The 17,987-nt window shown below is 46.2% G+C and overlaps 1 protein-coding gene across 1 annotated transcript in view; it reads right to left on the bottom strand.

The window, feature by feature from the left end:
- Positions 1 to 17,987, bottom strand: part of Ncald (neurocalcin delta) — a 230,945-nt gene that overhangs the window by 152,983 nt on the left and 59,975 nt on the right. The window contains exon 3 of the mRNA XM_051202756.1: positions 11,470 to 11,519. The gene's annotated coding sequence lies outside the window, so the exon portion shown is untranslated. The remainder of the gene's footprint in view (positions 1 to 11,469; positions 11,520 to 17,987) is intronic.

The following is a 17,987-nucleotide window of genomic DNA, read 5'->3' on the forward strand; positions in this document are numbered from 1 at the left end:
CCCTGGCTCACTACTGTCTCCTGTGCCCCCTTCCTGGGACCTGTGTGTCATTCCCTGGCTCACTACTGTCTCCCTGTGCCCCCTTCCTGGGACCTGTGTGTCATTCCCTGGCTCACTACTGTCTCCTGTGCCCCCTTCCTGGGACCTGTGTGTCATTCCCTGGCTCACTACTGTCTCCTGTGCCCCGGGCGGGCCTACTGTCTCCCCCCCTTCCTGGGACCTGTGTGTCATTCCCTGGCTCACTACTGTCTCCTGTGCCCCCCCTTCCTGGGACCTGTGTGTCATTCCCTGGCTCACTACTGTCTCCTGTGCCCCCTTCCTGGGACCTGTGTGTCATTCCCTGGCTCACTACTGTCTCCTGTGCCCCCCCCCCTTCCTGGGACCTGTGTGTCATTCCCTGGCTCACTACTGTCTCCTGTGCCCCCTTCCTGGGACCTGTGTGTCATTCCCTGGCTCACTACTGTCTCCTGTGCCCCCTTCCTGGGACCTGTGTGTCATTCCCTGGCTCACTACTGTCTCCTGTGCCCCCTTCCTGGGACCTGTGTGTCATTCCCTGGCTCACTACTGTCTCCTGTGCCCCCTTCCTGGGACCTGTGTGTCATTCCCTGGCTCACTACTGTCTCCTGTGCCCCCTTCCTGGGACCTGTGTGTCATTCCCTGGCTCACTACTGTCTCCTGTGCCCCCTTCCTGGGACCTGTGTGTCATTCCCTGGCTCACTACTGTCTCCTGTGCCCCCTTCCTGGGACCTGTGTGTCATTCCCTGGCTCACTACTGTCTCCTGTGCCCCCTTCCTGGGACCTGTGTGTCATTCCCTGGCTCACTACTGTCTCCTGTGCCCCCTTCCTGGGACCTGTGTGTCATTCCCTGGCTCACTACTGTCTCCTGTGCCCCCTTCCTGGGACCTGTGTGTCATTCCCTGGCTCACTACTGTCTCCTGCCCCCTTCCTGGGACCTGTGTGTCATTCCCTGGCTCACTACTGTCTCCTGTGCCCCCTTCCTGGGACCTGTGTGTCATTCCCTGGCTCACTACTGTCTCCTGTGCCCCCCTTCCTGGGACCTGTGTGTCATTCCCCTGGCTCACTACTGTCTCCTGTGCCCCCTTCCTGGGACCTGTGTGTCATTCCCTGGCTCACTACTGTCTCCTGTCCCCCTTCCTGGGACCTGTGTGTCATTCCCTGGCTCACTACTGTCTCCTGTGCCCCCTTCCTGGGACCTGTGTGTCATTCCCTGGCTCACTACTGTCTCCTGTGCCCCCTTCCTGGGACCTGTGTGTCATTCCCGGGCTCACTACTGTCTCCTGTGCCCCCTTCCTGGGACCTGTGTGTCATTCCCTGGCTCACTACTGTCTCCTGTGCCCCCTTCCTGGGACCTGTGTGTCATTCCCTGGCTCACTACTGTCTCCTGTACCCCCTTCCTGGGACCTGTGTGTCATTCCCGGGCTCACTACTGTCTCCTGTGCCCCCTTCCTGGGACCTGTGTGTCATTCCCTGGCTCACTACTGTCTCCTGTGCCCCCCTTCCTGGGACCTGTGTGTCATTCCCTGGCTCACTACTGTCTCCTGTGCCCCCTTCCTGGGACCTGTGTGTCATTCCCTGGCTCACTACTGTCTCCTGCCCCCTTCCTGGGACCTGTGTGTCATTCCCTGGCTCACTACTGTCTCCTGTGCCCCCCCTTCCTGACCACTGTAGAAATGGGGGCATCACCACTGCCTACAGTTGCCAGACCGAAAAAAAAATATTAAATTTGAATTTTACATCAATATCAAATGATTTTTAGTATGTCTAAAATTCTGTATGGGAATTTTTAGACTAAAACAGTATATTCTTTTCTATCTGAAGCTCAATTGTGGGCCCCCTACTCTCTACTCTGACAACCAGTGTAGTTGTTTCCCTGGGGTTCATCTCTAATCCACCCCCCCCTTCCAGTGGCCAAGTCTTGGTAACCATCGCTCTCAAATCTACCTTCCCTTCCACATTCCTGCAACTGTAGATTTGAGCTCATCATCAGATCCTACCAGTCCTTTGAAACTGGCTTCAATTAGCTCTTTCCATTCTTTTTACCTGTAACCCCCAAACATGAGCACTGACTGAGCACCCTAAAGTCTAAGGGGGAGGGTACTGCTCCCTTGGTCAAAGAAGGTCTTCATCCCAGCCAGTGTGCAGAATATCTCACAACCTGACCTCTCTCAGCTCATCTCCAAGTGGCCACCTTGGGACACAATCTAAGGCCTTCCTCTGTCTATTGGTTCACATTCAGTCTGTAGATCACTTTTAAAGGGACATATATAGTGGGGGCAAATCCATACTATTTGCTGGACTTATTAACAGAGAACTTTCAACTACTTCCTCTCAGTTGAAGTATTATAATAATCCTGTTTGGTGAAGGCTTGATACCATTTAAGGAGGGAAAGCCCAGCTCATCAATTTCATTGCCAAAATGAAAGGTTAAGGAACTTAATCTCAGACCATCAGCTAGTAAGTGGCTGAACTAGAATCAAAAACCCGGGTCTTCCAAGCCTTGGTGAGCTGTACTTTGTCTTCATGTCTCTTCCACTGTAGAACACACCAAGCATAGGGTCTTTGGCCTGTATAATCCATGTTTGTGTGTCATTAGATCAGGCTGGACAGACAGGATAGAATTAGACTTGGATGCTCGATTCTCCTGCCCCAGCCTCCTAAGTGCTGAGCGTACCACAATGCCCAGTTTAGGTTAGATAGCTTGATTCCTGAAGGATTCATAACTGAGATGTTGGGTGGGGAGAAATTAGCATGCAGGGAAAGATGAAGAGTGAAACAGCATCTGCCCCATGATGAAGGTCTGCAGCAAGTGAAGAGTTAACAGAAGCAGAGGAAGGTACCTGCCATTGAGTGAGTGGAAAGGACTCCTGTAAGCCAAGGCCGAGAAGAAACTCCAGAAGGTCAAGGGCAAACTTGACTCTTTACTGATTTGCCCAAGCCTGGCCTGTTGTGGGATTTCAATCTGTTTAGCCAATGATTTGGGGGTCAGTGAGTCCTAGGGTGTGGTCTTGTCTGCCTACGTGACAACTTAAAAGCTGAAGGACGAAGGTGAGCTGGTTCTCTTGCTCTGGCTCTTGCTTGGTGTGAGGGACACCTAAAGGGGCAGAGAGGCAGTGAGGGATCAGCTGCAGCTTCATCCATTCTCTGTATTTTATGAGTTTGTCCTTTTCATTGCAACCCTTATTAATCAGGCTTTTTTTTTTTTTTTAAATACCCTTTGTGAGTTGACGCATTCCCGTCCCTCTTGGTACAAAACAACCCATCACAATTAGATGAAAACAAATGTAGTGAAAGTGTGTGCTTCTCAAACTCTCTGACTTTTCTGGATTCCATACTTCAGAAAACTCAAGTCAAATCTACGGTTTCCGTTTCCAGTGGGTCCTGGGTGCCACCAGGACTGTGTTACCAGACAGTGACTCATCGGGCCACGGAGGTGGGTGAGAAGGGTGAAGAGGAGTAGGGAGAGAGGAAGCAATCACTTCATTTCCCACACAGAGCTGGGGAGCTTGTAGCAAGGGCTCCACTTTGAGGATTCACACCTCCTTCGACCCTAAGCACCAGCCCACATGAGAAGCTCTATAATGAGATACACAACTGATACATTCAAGCATTCAAAATACTCGGATGTGCAAAGTTTCGCAGCTGGTCACGGGTTCATAATAGCTATGTGCCTCTTTCGTAGGGGAGATGCTATGCCATGCTGAGAGTCTGCAGGGCAGCACAGCTCCCCCATCCTTCCAAACAGAGCATCTTAAAGACTCCTCTGGCAATTTTAACTACACAATAATAGAAAACACCCCAGGCAGGGTGTGAGAGACCAATCTTGTAAACAGCGGGATGGGAAGGTGTAAACAAGAATGAAAAGAAAACATCCACCCTTTAAAAAATGCTGCTTTTGGTGAGGGAATAGGAATAAACCTAGTCACAAATATCATGGAACAAAAGCTCAGAGCAGTGTTAAATCACACACCAGGTGGCTGTGAGGATACATCCCAATCTGCCAGCCCCTCCCCTTTGGCAGGAGGCTTGCTTTTACATCCTTCTAATTTTATATGCTCAGGCTGGAGAGTTCGCTTCTCTTTCCAAGCAACATGACCAGCATTTTCAGGGAGTTTGCAACTTTACTAAATCTCTTCTTCCTTTACTGATCCCAGAATCATTAATTTGGAGCATCACAAGCCATGGCAGGTCCACCTTCCTTTGCAATGCTGTCACATGCAATAAAAATACATTCATACACTCATACTGAATTCTCCCATAATTCTTCTTGTAATCAAGACACTTCATCCTTTCAAACAAGTCCACTGTCGACAAAGTGTGCACCCTTTACAGTGGCTGGGGGTAAAAAAAGAGTGAGTGGACACTGGCTTTGAAGACATATAGACCACAGGAGAAGAGAGAATTGGAAACACGTGGTTTCAATCAAGGAGGAAGCCACCTTTATCCCTCAGCTGCAGTGACAGCACACATGCTAAATGAGCGTTTACAGGAGGCCATAATTTTGAACAAGGCAACATAGTAAACCTACACAGACCAGATCATAACAGAGCTACTCATGTTAAGTATTATGTAAACAGACTGAAGCCTGAAATGTGTTAGGAGGAGGGGGAAGGAAGAGGAGGAGGAAGAGGAAGCAGAGGAGGAGGAAGAAGAGGAAGAGGAGGAGAAAAAGGAGGAGGAATGTGATGATGAGGATGATGAAGGTGAGGAGGAGCAGGAGAAAGAAGAGGAGGAAGAAGATTGTTGATTAAAGATATCCATAGCAACCAGTCAGAAAAGGGTGGTTTGTATGAGCAGGCACGATGGGGATACCCCTCTATTTCTACCCTATAAGATTAGGAAGAACAAGAACTCTGTCCTTTGCTTCTTATTTCCTTCTGCCCCACCCCCACATAAAGTCACCCCCCCCCTCACCCCACTGGAAACCCGGTTTACTTCACAGAATGGGATGCTACCTGGCTCTAGAATCATGAAGCAGTCAGACCTGCCTCCAAACAAAACCGCCGTAACTTTGTCTTTGGCATCTCCCCCTTGTGCTGTCTACCAGGTGCTTCCAAGAACAGGTCACGGATGAAAGAGGTACCCATGGATGAACAAGCACAGCCATGGACCAACATCCAAAGCTTCCTAGGAGGAGGAGAGTGCTGTTCTCTGACACCCACCCATCTTCACTGCTCAGTAGACATGCTAGGCCTCAACCTCCAAACTGCCAGGCTCACATTATTACTGACAGAACTGTGTCGTGTGTGTTTGGTTGTACCAAGAAGGTGGTATCGCTGAATTTCCTAGCACCCTGTGGGGTGCGTTCTGAAGGGTTAGAGATAAAGATAAACAAATCGCCAAGCATCTCAGAAGTTTTTCCAAGGACTTAGTTAGTAGGCAGGAAAACCGAGAGTGGAAGCCAGGGTTGCAAGATGAGAAAAGCTTTCGGTTCCAGTCAGCCTCAGCCCATGTGTCTTGAAGCCATCCTGTCCTATGAGTTTGATTTCTGAGGACATAGTTCACTTAGGACGGCTAATTTTCAGTTGGAATCCCCTCAAGGACAAGATCCAGAGGCTGAGATGTAGACGATATCAGTAGTCAGGCATCTGTACTGGCCTGTCCTTGGGGTTCTGAAAGGATATACCCTCAGCTGCAGCCACTAAGAGCACCACCTGTGCACACTCACTATGTTCCCTTTTAAAGAGGCCCTGCCCATCTCCTCCTCCTCTCTCTCTGCTTCTTTGCCTGTCTCTCCCCACCTCTGTGCCTCTCTCTTCTCTCCTGGTTGCTCTTGCTCTTGTCCCCAGAGGCCCGACTCTTCTCCCCCCTCTCTCTCTTTTTTCCCATTCACTTTGCCCCAATTAAAAATCCCTCTACTGAACCTTTGTCACATAGTGTCTTTCTCTTGTGAGCCATTTTTAAAAATGACAGCAGAAGAGATGCCTGGAAAGAAAGGCGGGGGCTCCAGGATGGGTAGAAAAGAAAGATGGGTTAGTTCCAAGGGCAGGTATGGATTCTTTGCTGGGCCTACCCCTGCTCGCACTCCTGAAATGGGGGAAAGTTGTACTGTACTCCATTGTAAGAAACACTGTTAGATAAGTGAAGAAGGAGAAAGAGGAGGAGGAAGAGGAGAAGAAACAAGAACGAGGACTGGTAACATCAGTACTTCGGACACTGGGCATATTGTTAAAGACAAGCAAACTTCAAAGTCCTTACTTTCAATGACCTTATGATTCTTGGAGAGAAACTGTCCCAACAGTAAGATAAGCATGAGAAAGATGGGGCAGGAAGTTCAAGAATCTCTGTGTAACTTGAACTTTGGGAAAGGAGAGCTCAGATTTGGAGGAGGTGATGTCAGCTCTACTGGAGACGCAAGTCTCGGGGGCAGTATCAGATAAAGAGAAATAATAAATGAGTTGATCAGTGTCTGTCTTGCTTTACAATGTAAGCCTGCACTGCCTGACCCAATTGCTACTTGGGCACTTTCAAAGGAGGAAATCCAACTTGGACTTAATCACCAACAAGCAAAATGCCATTAGTGTGTGCCAGAAGCAAAAACCTGATGGCAGATGTATTGTAGAAGTATTACTAACACAATGCCACACACAAAACCTAATGGTCATTGCTTCAACCATCAGCTAAACACATCTAGAATTGCAGTAGCAGGCAAGTTATCAGATTTATATGTTAAGATGTGTGCCAAATAAACCGGAGGACATGGTTAGGCGAGCCCATGCCCCACCCAGTAACAAAACACATGGAAGAATTGAAGTGACACCATATGTCAGGAGATGAGAGACATTCTAGACCGTTCCACTGGAGGCAGCCTGTGGAAGACTCACCCAGAGATATATACACACACACCCCTGGGCAAGCTTACACTTGCCCCAGGCAGGAAAGGTTACTTGTATTTACCTTCACTTATTGTCTATATGTTTTTCAAAGACACCTTTGTTTAGTTCCCACAAAGAAAACAACCCCAAAGTAGGAAGGGAGGAAACATTGACCTTTTGGTGATCAATGAGTTATATCACCAGTAGCCACAGTCTACGAGGCATTACTCTGAAAAACAGACAACGTCTACAGCCCTAGGCTTACTGTGAATGACAGGGAAATGGGGAGGAGACTTAGACAGGAGGGAAGGGAAGCAGAGGAATCTTGGGAATCCATTCTCCTGCAAGTGTCTTAACTGAATGACTTCCAATATGCATGCATTTCCCCTTAGCCACACAGTCAAGGCAGCTGCAGATCTGAGACCTAAATAACAAAGGCCTCTTGTTTGTGTCCCCTCATAGCTCTTAGTGACCTCTTTGGAGACGCTCTGGACAGTGATCATGCGACCCAAGCCCACCCACAGTCCTGAGTTTATTTGTAACCAAGCATCGCTGGCAGGTGGCTTCTGATGCCTAAATATGTGATAGGGTTTTCCAGTGATTTGGTTTTATACAGAGCCAGCAGAAAACAAAACAACCAAGATGCCAAAGACACAGGTGGTACTCGCAGTAATTAGTGGAACAACATGGTAGCACCAGCATTTCTGGATGAAAAGAGGACTCCGAATTGACATAAAATTGAGTATCCAATATATTTAAAATACGCGAACATATGCAAAGCATGACACACACAACTCTAATGGTATCATATCGTTGGTTAGTCATTAGTGGACAGACGTTTGAAATGAAAGATAAAAAACTCAGGCTCAAAATGAATAACCATGAAAAACTGGCAATGTTATTATATTATCTGAACTTTGATGGAGTGAGTTCTTAAAATTCATAATCATGGTTCCCATAGAATTAAGAGCATATTTACATGCAAATTTATGTGCTTAAAAAAAAAAAAAAAGGACTAGTCGGAGATATAGTGATACATTTGAGAACTTCCTCCAAATATTTTTTTCTGACTCCTTGATCTTCATATAATCCCAGCTCTTATCTGATAACTTTGAGGGGTGTTGTTAGTGGCTAAAACTCTGGGGTGGGAGGCAAACCCATCTGTTTACCTCAAGCAGAAATCTGCTTGAAAGCAAGCAGTGAGCACATCCTACCTTTTGTCACTTTGCTCTTCCATGGCAGATTCCAACAGCCAGGAGATCCCAACATCCCACAACTCATGTACTTTACACGCAATTCTCACATGACAATGTACATCCTCAAGCATTCCCCATTGTGATCCATGCCCGTGAAATGGAGGCTTAGGCCTTACTTAGCCAGTTATGGCAATGTCAACTGAGTGGGCAGTTCCCTAATTTCTATGTAAGACTCCAACTTAGCAGACAAGAGTGTCCTCTGCTGGCTTTGAGACAATATCCTGTCACGTAGCTACGGAATGTCATAGAGCATAGAGTGATGGGTAGTTCCTCTATAAGAATGGATCCGGTTGACAGCCACAGAGAAAGTGAAAGACTCAGTACTCCAAGTTCAACTGAATGCCACAACTTCATGAGCTAAAGGACAAACCCTGAGCCCTGATAAAGGACCAGAGGAGCCAACAGCTTGCTTTGTGAGACCGTAAGCAAAGCTGGGGTTAGCTGCACCTGGACTCAATGAGTGAAAAAAGATTTAAAGCCTGTATTTGTGGTGATTTGTTACGTAGCAACAGACAACAAAAATACATGGTTTCTGCTATGGTTTGGATCTGAAACATCCTGCAGGCTCATGTTTTGAACACGAGGTCCTCGTGTGGCATTGTTTGAAGGCTGTGTGGCTTTTAGGAGGTGAAGCCTCCTTGACAGTTAGGACAATAGGGATATACCCTTGGAGGTTATAACCATCCCTGGTTCCAGTTAGCTTTCCCTGATTTGTGTCTAGGCAAGTACTGTTGCCTCACACTCCTCTACAGCTGGAGCCATTTGCCATGGTTTCCCTGCTATGACAGACTTTGATTCTCTGAAACCGAGAGCCAAGACAAGCATCTGCCCTCTTCAGTTCTTCTGAACTATTCTGAACTAGGGCTATTTGGCCCTAGCGACATAGAAGGAACTGTCGGAGTTCTAATTCTCATTATGCTCAAATAATTATGTTCAGCTTTGACAATTATTTTGTCCCCTGTTTATTGTCCTAGTTGTTATTGCTGTTTGTTTTTGTTTTTGTTTTCCAAACAGAGACTCATTATGTAGCCAGACCCTGAACTTTAAATCCTGCTGCATCAGCCTCGTGAGAACTTGGATATGGACATGCACCATTATACCCAGAATGTGATAAAATACATCCTGAATAATAGAAATATAGATGATTACTCTATACATGTATTGCCTGTGTAACTTAAAAGTTCACTGATGAATATACCTTTCTATGGAGGAATCTTGAGACACAAATTAACTACACACCAAAGTGTGGGGTTTTTTTTTTTTGGTGGGGGGATACTTAAAAGTTAGCAGATGGGGACTGGAGAGATGTCTTGGTGGACAAGAGAGACCTCTTGCAGGAACCCAGAGGGTTCCCAGCACCCATGTCGGGTGGCTCACAACTGCCTGTGACTCCAGCTCTGAGGGACCTGACACCTTCCAGCCTCTGTGGGCAACTGCACTCATGTGTACATACCATACACATAAATAAAAATATTTTTTAATTCGAAGGTATATCTCTAAACAAGCACTTGGTTTATTTGCTGTTGTTTTGAGGGAGAGGTATACCTCACTTTTAAAAAGTAAAATACTCTTTTACAATATTGTTAAGAATTTATAGGATCATTAGGACAGGCAGAGAGAAACTGTGGACTTCAAGCTCAGCATTCCAAATGTTAACATCTTCCATTAATAAGGGTGTGTATCACAACCAATAAACCATAAAGCATACCACATCTCATTGCTGAGCAGTCTCCATACTATCAATTCTTTCTTAGCTTTATGTCCTTTCAGTGTCCTGGTTGCATCCCAGAGTCAACTGGGATATGATATGACATCCAGTCACAATGTTGGCCTGGGCATCAGCCTGGGATAGTTTCAACGTCATTTGAGTTTAACTACATTGATGGCTTTGAAGAGTTGTGGCCAAGCATTTAGGATTGATAAATATTAGAATTCATCTTATGTTATCCTCATGATTACAGCCAGGGAATGTGGGGGGGGGGGAAATCACTATAGCTCAAACATGCCTTTTATTAATACTATGGGTGACCATGTGAACTCAACTCCCTGGCAGAGGTGAGATTCTCCAGGGCAGGAGACAATCCTGTCTGAAGCAGGATTTGTCGGGTTCTGCCATTGCCTTTTCACCCTCCCCATTCTGCACTCTTTGGAAGAAATCGCCACTGTAGCCTGTGCTTTGTGTCCTGTCTGCGTACTAGCTGGGATTCTTCTGCTGGGGGGGGGCGGAGCTCCATCATTTATTATTTATCCACCCAATCATTGCTATGAGTGCAGGGATGTACCATTCACTTTGGGTTACAGCTCAGTGCTGTTTTGTTTATTATGTTGCTGATGTTGTCCCAGCCATTGGGGGCTCTTGCAACTGGGTCCCACATTTGTGTGAGGGGGCGGTAGAGAGTGCTTTATTTTCTTTTTCGTTTCTTCAGTTTCTGGCACTGTTGGATACTCTAAGCTCATCTTGTGTATTTCCTGCCCTAGTCTTAATCAACCCTTTCCCCCCACCAGGAAACCTGCTTTCAATGCAGAACAGAACTGGGAGGCAGGGTCTGAGAGGCAGAGTGCTCATTTTTATAGCCATGTCAATGCTTCAGTGTCCTCATAGAACATGCAGATGTTACTATGTTCATTCATTTCTGGATGCGGTAGCTCACACCCAGAACCCCAGCACTTAGTAGATAGAGACAAAAGAAGTGTCGTGGAGTGAGTCTGGAGCCAGCCTGAGCTGTGGAGTGAGGACCCTGTCTTTGAAAACCAGAGACGGAGAACAATAAAATAAAATAAAAATTTAACGAGCATTTAAATGGCACTGTATCAGCCAGTGAGGCGGTACTATTAGACCCATTGTACGGGTGAGAACACCGAGTCACAGAGAGGAGCTGACATATGTGTAGCCATTAAGTAGCAGAACCAGGGATCGAACCCAAGCATCCAGACCCAGATTTGTCACACTTCCCAGCGTTCCACATTGCCTCAAGGCAGGGGCCAGGGGGACTCACAGAGCTGCTATCTCAAACTGTCAAGTCGCTTAATCCATCTACACATTCCCAAGACATACATGTGCCCATTAGGAGCCAGGCTCTGCTGTAATCTATGCCTGGCACCATCTGAAAGGCCTCTCTGTCTGCGGCTCAGCTCGATGACAGGGAGGTTGCTGCAGTGTGCCCCTGGAGAGCATGTGAGCGCTTTTTAATTTACCCCTGTCCATTTAGTTCCATCAGCTTTAAAGAGATGGCTCACTGTCCCTCCTATCCATGATCCCATTCCTGTTGCTGCTGTTCGCTGCTAAAATATCTGAACAAAACGGTGTTTGTGAAAGCCGTTGAACAACAAACCCGGGATCCCATGTAGAGCTGAGAAGAGAGTTCTACATGAGCACTTACTTTGTGGCCGTGGCTTTCGGGTGGCTCCACAGGACCAGAGTTGAGATGATCTGCAAGAGACATGCAACATAGCAGAAGTGAGTGAAGACACCTTAACGGAGGCGCCCTCACCTCGCACAAGGGCAGCACTGGAGGTTCGAATTTGGGAGTCACTAGTGCATTTTGGGGAAAGGATTGCAAATCAACAAAACAGGCTCCTTTAGAGCAAAAGACAGAGGTCAATGCCAAGGGAGTCTGAGATTGACTTCTTATTAACATTTACAGGGTTCTGGGAGGAGGACAGAGCACTGAAGAGAAAGGACACCCAAGAAGGCAGCTGGGTCCTCAGGGTCAGCTCCTAGCACCAAAGGAGCTGCCTTCCACATAAAACACCACTATAAAGGAACATTGAGCAGTCACAACCCGCAGAACTGGGGAGATAGCGCAGCCAGGAAGGAGCTTGTCACACAGCGTGAGGACCCACATTCATCCCCAGAGCCCACATAAAAAAGCCAGGCATGATGGCACACTCTTGTAAACCAGTGTTGGGGAGGCAGAGCCAGGCAGATCCCCGGTATTTGCTGGGACTAGACTACTCTATTACTAACTAGCCTTGATGGCCAAATGGAAGACTCTGGCTTAAAAACTAGGCAATGGCTCCTGAGGTCGTCCCTCTGGCCTCCTCATTCACAGTGCACATACTTGTACCATGCATACCCACACACACACACAAACATACATACATACATATAAATTTTTGAAACATCAATTAGGAATAGTAGATGGTTCCATGGGCAAGAGCTCCTGATGACTAAGCCTGCTTGGCTGGGTTTCATCCTGGGAACTCATGGTGGAAGCAGATAACTAAGTGTAGAAAACTGATTAGATTTTTAGGGGAATAGAGTCTCAGAATCCGAGTTAGCAGCCTGGGTGAAGACTAACTCAGCAGGTCTGACGGGAAAGTTTCCAGGTGGAAGACGGGGCAGTGAGTCCCATCACTAATGGACACATGTCTGGTGTTTAAGCCCTCTCTTCAAAGGAAGAGCATTTTAATACCTCTGGGGCCACCAGTCTAGACAACCTAATCGATCTCTATAATATAATTTCAAAGCTATCAAGAGGGCCAAAACCCTCTGGGAAGACCTGCTTTAAAAATCCCAACCACATTATTGAATTAATAAGCACCAATGCTACTTTTATTGGGGATAGAAACCCAAGGACTGTTTGTCCATCCTGATTTTTTAAAACATCAACTGTAGTAATTCATCATGGCATGTTGGAAAACCGTAACTACTAATTTCTGGCGTTTGAGGATTTGGTGAGGTAGCACTTGCTGCCACACACATCTCAGTCACTATACCAAAATTCTAGTGAGTTGTGACCAAGAACTGATTACAGTTGAAACAGAACTCGGTGCTTTAGCAAAAGACTGAACCAGTTTACCCTTTGCCTCCAGAACAGAGGCACTATATTTCAGTGGGCAAACCACTGAACCCCGCATGCTCCGTAAGTGACAGACACTATCTTACGTTCAGTTTCAACCATCTAATGCTAAACAGGTTCTTGAGGCTTTCTGACTTGGTCTATACATTTAATAGATGGAGATTGTTGAGAAGATTTAGCTTAAAGAAAGGATTCTTTCTAAGCGTAATTTAGAACAGGAAAAAAAAATGTAACTAGTCGCTTTTTATAGACTGTCTTTTAACTCAAAGTTACTTTTGGTGATACCCAAACACGTAACTTAAATGACATTAGAAAATGTTTTCGTTGCTAGGGTGTGGAAATGGATGAAGTAAATCCATAACGTCTTATGCATTTTGAAGTGTGTAGTTAGCTCCAGCTCAGGCTTGATAAGGACTTATGGGGGGAGGGATGAATCAAGGAGAAAGAGTGAGCTGGCCTGCTGTGGAATTCATTGCCCTCCCCCAGCATCAGACCTCAATTGGTAAGGATTCTCTCTTCGCTGAGCCTTTGCACAAAGGTCAGATCCACTCACAGATGACTGTACACTGAAACATTCCATCTTACAGACCTCCCTCTGTACACTGAAACACACTCTACCTTACAGACCTCTGTACACTGAAACATTCCATCTTACCTATTCTTTTTTCCAACATTAATGGAAGAGTGGGCAAGGTGGGGTGGGAGGAATGTAAACTTGTAAGATAAGTCTAAACAGTAGGAAAGGCTTAGATTTCACTCTTCACAAACAGTTGTTTTCCTTAAAATGCAGACATAGAAAGGTCAGGAAGGTGGTACAATGGGCAGAGATGTCTGTCACTAACCTGAAGTCAACCCCAGGCCCCACATGGTAAAAGAGAACTAATTCCTGTGAGTAGACTATGGGTAAGACAGAATGTGTTTCATGTACAGAGGTCTGTGAGTAGACTGTGGGTAAGACAGCATGCGTTTTGTGTGCTGAGGTCTGTGGTAGATTTTGGGTAAGATAGAAAGATAGAGCCTTCCAGAGATGAGTACAGCCTGCCATGCCAGTCATGAGGGCTTCTCAAAGGCTCCAATACCAGAAGCCTCACAAAGCATCCATCCTCTGCTCCATCCCTTCTTCTAAGTGAGAACACAGCACTCAAGGGCAGATGGTAGCCTGCACCAGACACCAGCTTATAGTGGCTTAAACTTCCTAGCCTCCAGAACTGTGATAAATACATTTCTATTCTTTATAGCAGCAAGAGAAGAAAGGGCTACGTTTGTGTTAGCACATCCTCATGACCAAATACCCAACAGGAGCAACTTAGTGAAGGAAGGGTTCATTTTGGCTCCTAGCTTCAGAGAATACAGACTGCTGGCCGGGGAGGTGGGGTGGGGGGGGCGGACAGGGATGCTCTGCCTGTGGTAATGGAAGTGTGAGTTGAAGACACACACATCTTGACTGATCAGGAAGGAGAAAGCTCAGGCCAGTTCCAGAAGAGTTACCACCTTCAAGCCCCAGCTACAGCAACCCACTTATGCTGGCTGGACCACAGTCCCAAAGGTCCCATGACTTCCCAAAATGGTGCCAGCGGCACCATTCTTAAATGCATGTGCCTGGGGCCAGGAGAGACAATTCACTTTCAAAGCATCCTGCTATGTGCCTTTTTAATTTATATTATGACTCTGAGAAGGCAAGAGGATGAAGAAAGAAAAATACAGGAAGTCTGAGGTCTTGAATATTTGTTAGTAGAGATTGATCTTGGAGAAGACAGAATGACCACTAGCGGTAGATACATAGACAGGAATATGCCACCATCCTAAATCCATTTAGAGTTGGCTTTGGCTTTCCTTTAAGAGCTTTATTGGGAAGTTGATGGTTTATGAGAAAACAAATGGATGTTGCTGATTAAATTTACTTTTTCATCAGCCTGGAGTAAACTCTTTTATGACAGTGATAATGCCTAAAATGTTTTCTATTTGAATATGCAAATTTTCAAGTTTATGTGCTCCTGAAGCTATAGAGGCTGTAAGCATCTGGATCAAATACAACCTTGGAAAGTTTTAAACATTATGAGAAGATACTGTATTGGTGTAACATTACTGAGGCACTATTTCTACACCCTAGTCAGCCAAGCTACCCATTCACGCTGATGGGAGTGAGAATCATTTCTGGTCCATCAGATTTTGTGTACAAATTTTTCACCCAAAATCTGGCATTTTCATAGAACAGTACATTTAAAAAGTTCTTGTAAATAGCCTGTTACTCTTTAGGTTCCATTTTCATTTGATTTAAAGTATGTTTGATAATCAATCCGTGCTTCAAACCCATCCCTACTTTTCCTCAGGAAGTGGGACTGGTTTAATATTTATTCATCTGGAAAAAATGTACAATGGCCCAAACACAATTAAACTGAAAACAGATGATATTCATCATCCCTGGGGCATTTAGCATAAGCTAAATATACTCACAACACAACTGACCATCTCAGACCCAGCTACCAGAACCAAACCTGTGTCAAGGACAGCTGGCACTGAGGAGCCACAAAGTTTACCATATCTTAGTGTGACACAACCGCCCTGCTGCACTTCATAGAAGCATCTATCGATTGTTTTCACGTTTCCTCTCATTTCAACTAAAAATGACCGCAGAGGAGGCAGCACAGTGCACATGGGCCTCAGCACAGGACGGCTTCTGGTGTCGCTTCTCTTTCTGGGGATTGAACTTGGGCTATGTCAGATTTGTGCAGAAGATGCCATTACCCACAGAGATGACACAGCAGCAGCACATAACCATGTTTTGAAGCATTTCCTCATCTCACTTTCTACTTTTAGCCCGAGTCCATAGAAAAGGGCTAATCTGGCTCTTAAATTTGGTAAACACAAGCATTAACTATAGATAGAGGGGATTTAATAGAATTCTATCTTGCCTTTTAAAACCTTTTCTGGGCCTGCAAGCGTAGCTCAGTAGCCAAGCTTGTGTTTGCTATGCACAAGGTCTCCAGTTTGATCTCCATTAGAAACAAAATAAAACAAAACCCTGTTACTGCCAGTGTTACTATTTTCCCAGGGCTAGGTCCTCTCAGAGCTGTGTCACAAGGTATGGTTACTCTTCTTATTTATATCCTACAATTGGTCTAAAATCCAGAAAGTATGTGTATTTAAAAAAAAAAAAAAAAAGCTAAAAAGGTACACAAAGAAACCAGCCTGATTCCAGAGAACAGAGATCAGTCGCATGGGATCAAGCAAATGTCTTTAGACAACCAGAGGACGTGGAAGGACCAGGAGCAATTCTCTTCTCTGTCCAGGCCACCTACAATGGGCCACTCTGGAGAGGGCCGGCTGACTCAATTAAGGAAAAATGCAATCATCCAGTAGCCAGACCATAAGGATATCTTATCCAGGGCACACCAAAGTGCCCACTCCTGAGGAGAGAAGCCAGCTCACCGCTTATGGCAGGCAAATGACATCATTAAAACAGGATAAGTGAAAGGCAGATTCATAAACAGGGCAAGCCCCTTCTCCATCTTCCAGACTTTCCATTAGCATTTGATGTTAGCCTCACCACCACCACCACCACATGATGCTCTCTATTTATTGTTTTGGTTGTCTGTCTCTCCTCACTGGGAAGGAAGTCTTTGAGGGACCAAGAATGTCTTTGGTTCCTTGATGTAAGCTGACAATTGCTAAGAATCCCATCCACATGTGCTGACTAAATGGGTGCATAGGCATGTCAATGGTGTAGGGGCCACTCAAAAGAAAATCCCTGGGAAGACAGAGGGAAGGCGTGCTAGATTACAATAGAAACAACTAAATGTGGGCAGGGGAGAAGCTGAAAATGAGTCAAGTCTGTGGGAGGGTCTGGGGGGGGGCTACAGGGAATTTTGTAGAGTCAGCATCTGAGCCTTCTAGAAATGTCTGCCCTGGATCCATATGACTCTAGAAGGACAAGCAGCCCCATGCTCCCCTCTTCGCTGATTCACCAAGAACTCCTGGGCGCCCTGAGCCTCCAACATGAGTAAGTGGCAGTGCCACTGGTAGCCATGACAGGCAGAGCCAAGGTTGGATAAGGCAGCGGTGGCTCTGTCTGGGGAGTGGCTGGGGCTAAGGTAAGAGCACCAGTTCCCACCGTCCTTCTCTTTCCAAACTCTGGACTGCATTGTTCACCATGCAAGAAAACAAGGGTATCTCCTACTGAGAAGTGCTAAGACAAGGGCACAGAAGAGGGGGCTCCGAGCCAAGGGCTCCAAAGCTTCTCCTCACCCAATGGACCCAGACCTTTCTCTTTCGTTTCAAGGACTTATGATTTGGAGGCATTGTCACAGAGGTGCCATCACACATGGTCCTCACTCTGCCACTCTCTGTGACACCGGTGATGCGTGGTAGGGCTGCTTCTGTATGCTGTGAATATTATGTTTTCTCTTATTGGTTGATGAATAAAGCTGTTTCGGCCGATGGGCAGGCAGGATGTAGCCAAACAGGAAGTATGGGTGGGGCTACCAGACTAGGAGGAGGCCTGGAGAGTGAGAGGCGGGATAGATGCTTGGGCATCACCAGTAAGCCAAGACCACATGGAAATACATAGATTAATAGAAATGTGCTAATAGGTAAGAGACAGCTAGCCACTAAGAAGCCTGAGCCATAGGTCCAACAGTTTATAATTGATATAAGCCTCTGTGTGTTTACTTGGGACTAAAGGGCTGTGGGACCAGGCAGGACAGAAACTTCAGTCAACACATGGGCTTGTTTATCCTCCTGCCTCATGCATTTATTCATTACTAGCCACCTAGAAAACAATTCCATTATCTGCCTATGCCAAGCAACAGGAGCACACAACCAATAAGATGAGTAAAGTCCCTGTTCTCACACAACATAAAATAGAGAAACAAAAGTCTCAATAGAACCCATGTACAATGCCCTGAAACCAACCCCCAGGTCCATATACGCAGTGTCCCCTGTTATGAGATGAGGCTGAGAAACCAGCTCTGAGATGGAAAGTGATGCTCTGGGGGCGTGGCTCTGAGGGTGTGGCTCTGTGGGCGTGGCTCAGAGGGGAGGGTATGTCCTCTAACTTGAGAAGTGAAGGGTGCAAGGGAGAGGGTAGCTAAGGGTGG

The sequence above is a fragment of the Phodopus roborovskii genome, unplaced genomic scaffold, assembly GCF_943737965.1.
Source record: "Phodopus roborovskii unplaced genomic scaffold, PHOROB, whole genome shotgun sequence".
Taxonomy (NCBI): Eukaryota; Metazoa; Chordata; class Mammalia; order Rodentia; family Cricetidae; genus Phodopus; species Phodopus roborovskii.